The sequence below is a fragment of the Pteropus alecto genome, unplaced genomic scaffold, assembly GCF_000325575.1.
Source record: "Pteropus alecto unplaced genomic scaffold, ASM32557v1 scaffold57, whole genome shotgun sequence".
Lineage (NCBI taxonomy): Eukaryota > Metazoa > Chordata > Mammalia > Chiroptera > Pteropodidae > Pteropus > Pteropus alecto.
Genome location: NW_006442508.1, coordinates 11,242,013 through 11,244,940, shown reverse-complemented (window position 1 = coordinate 11,244,940; position 2,928 = coordinate 11,242,013).

Sequence of the window (2,928 nt, the reverse complement as noted above, 5' to 3'; positions counted from 1 at the left end):
GAGCGCAGAAATCGCTGTCCAGCCCCATTGGCGGAACCGCCTGGGCCCCGGGGCTGACTCAATCCGCCCGGCCGCACTCAACGGCGCCTTCCGGCGAAAGGGAGAGGCCGGAGAGGGAGGGGGACGGGAGGGCCGCGGGCAGGCGAGGGGCTGCAGCGGGACCTGGGAGCACCAGAAGGACGAGGGGGAAGTTTCAGGACTAGGGCCACAAGCAACTCCGCTCCTCGACCTCAGGACCTGACTCCAAGAGGAGCCCCGGCCCGCGCGGAGACGGCGGCCGGGCCTTGACTGGGGAGGGGGTCCTGGCCGCCCGCGCGCGCCCGTGGGACACGCCCACTCCACCGCCCGCGCACTTAGCCGCCTAGCGAGCCCCGCCCCTTGGAGAAGTGGGTAGCGCTGGGCCAGGGCTGGGCAGGGGGCGCGAGGAAGGTCTCCCTCACCTAATCCCATCAGGCCTCTCACTCTTGCCCTTAGGTCAAAAGAGAGGCAGGCCCGCTCCCTTTCTTGATTTCTTTTATAAACAAACAACAGAAAAGTTAGCCCCCAGCCCTGGTGTGCATGCATGAGAATAGAGCTGTTAGAAAAATCTGCAGGCTTTGACCGTTCTCTTTAGAACTATTGTTACCCGCCTTTCATGTCTAAAGCGCTCTATAATACCCTTCAGAATCTCTAATTCTCCACCCACAGCCACCCTTAACTAATTAAACTTTGTTTTAAGCTTCAACGGTAAAAATACATTCGAAATTTTAAACTGTAAGCAATAAAAATGTAATCAGTTCGTGAGTTTTTAGAGTTAGTGGACTCATAATGAGGACTGAGGGGACAAGTCCCTAAACGTAGCAGGTAGTGGGTCATTGCCGAGCCTTCAAAGCACTTTTTCAATGGAGCAATTACACTCAAATAACAGAAGTTAAAGAGGGTGGCGAGGACAAGAAGGCTGCCTGATGACCTTGTATGGGAGAGTAACCTGGCTTCCAAGTTTTATGGGATAATGCAGATATGCATAATACCCGGCACACAGTAATATGCTAAGGGACAGAGAGACAGAGATAGACAGAGGGACAGAGATTCATGCACCCTCCTTCCCTTCTGTTTGCTCCAGAACTACCTTCTTAGTCTGCCTTTTATACTTTAAATCATGCCAGCCCTCAGAAATGTAATGGTTCCTTTAAACCCCTTAGTGCAGCATTCAAGGCCCTGACTAAGCTTATGTAGATAAATTAGAATATCACTAGTATTAAAACACTGGTACAGCAAATACTAGGGGGGTTCTGAGTAGGGAAATGGTTCCTAACCAAGAGGATCTAGAAACTTCTTACAGTAGGTGATTATCCAATCTGGCCTTGGAGAATTTCAACAGGTGGAAAGTAGGAGAAGGAGCATTCTACGCAGTGAAAACAGCAAGCTCAAAAAACAATCTGTTGATACCTCCCTAACTCCTCCAACTTCCTTTTAAGTTCCTTCATTCGTTTCTCTGACAACAGCACTTCCAGACTCCTGACTTTCCTGGTCTACTCCTCTGTAGGACCCTTGTTTCCTAATATCTGGACAATATATTAATTATACAGCATCAGATGCAAAATGTAATGAAGACCCGAAGGTGCTTAACACCAAAGGTTTTGATTACTACTTACTATCAAATACAAGCCCTTTCCATGAATCAAACTTGAGAAGTATTAATTTTCATTGAACCAGAGAAAAAGTATTGCAGAAAGGAAGGAGAAAAGAGAGAGAAGGAAGGAAAATTTTTAAGGCCTGGTACAAACTTTTATACATTCAATTTTTTTAATTTCTTTTTTTCTTTTTCTTTTTTAAAACTAAAATCTACAGCTTGGCTTTTTTAGGTGCTGTTGTGCAGGGAGTAATTCTGGCCTCTATCGAAGCTCTCAAAGACATAAAATGTTTCCTTTTGCCTTTTTATGTCCAAAAAGGCAAAAATGAAACATATCTTTTTAAACTTATTAGATAAATGTCCTTAATTTCCTCAAGCTGACTGCTTACTGGAAATGTTTTATTAATTGTGAATTTATTCCCATATATTGTGATGCAAATAGAAGAATGGCAAATTGGCAGCTGTGTTCATTTAAAATTAGCAGAGGCCCTTGTCCAAGAGATGGCATATTCAGAGCGACCCAAATTATCATGACATGAAGGCCAAGGTCAAATTCAAAGCCAAGTTACAAATTAATAGAAAATTTCCTTGGGGGAAGCTGCTATGAATTTGAATTATTAATTGTTTTTCAAGAAGCTGTATTTTGCTTTGCTGCATCAACAATTTAAGATCTTCTACAACATAAAGACTTTGAAATGTGAATGAGTCCTGGTTTTCTTACTTTGAGAATATGAATTCTTTTCTACATATTTAATTAATCAACCTTTTTATTTTAATTATCATATGGTTTTAATGTTTTTCTCCAGAGATTTCGTTTTAAAGTTCGGTAAAGTAGTTTTTGAGCTTCATGTGCTTTTTATTCCTCACTATGTTTGATTTTTTTCTTTTAGAAAAGAGCTTAATTTTTACTGAACCCACATTAATGTTACACTGAAGTTCAACTCTCTGCATTAAATGTTACATCTGACTCAAGGTTTGTGTTGATTAAAAATTGAGGTACGACATCTCCCTCCTGATAGTGAAAGATTTCAGTTCCACTTTTGCTGTCACCAGCCAAAGAGGACAGACATTGGTTTGTCAGGGACTCACATATGGGGCCTTTCTTCCATTCTCTCTGAATTTTCAGAAGTGCAGTGCCTTCTGGAACCTTTCTTCAACATAACTGATCTTGCAGAGATGGAACTCTGGCTCTGAAATTTTGCTCAGCGCAATTTCTATTTCTCATTTAGTTAACAGGGAACTTAAAATACAACTTAAAATATTGCTTCGCTTTCTCTATAACCTTATTCTGAAGCTTTTGGTGAAGATAAAAAAAG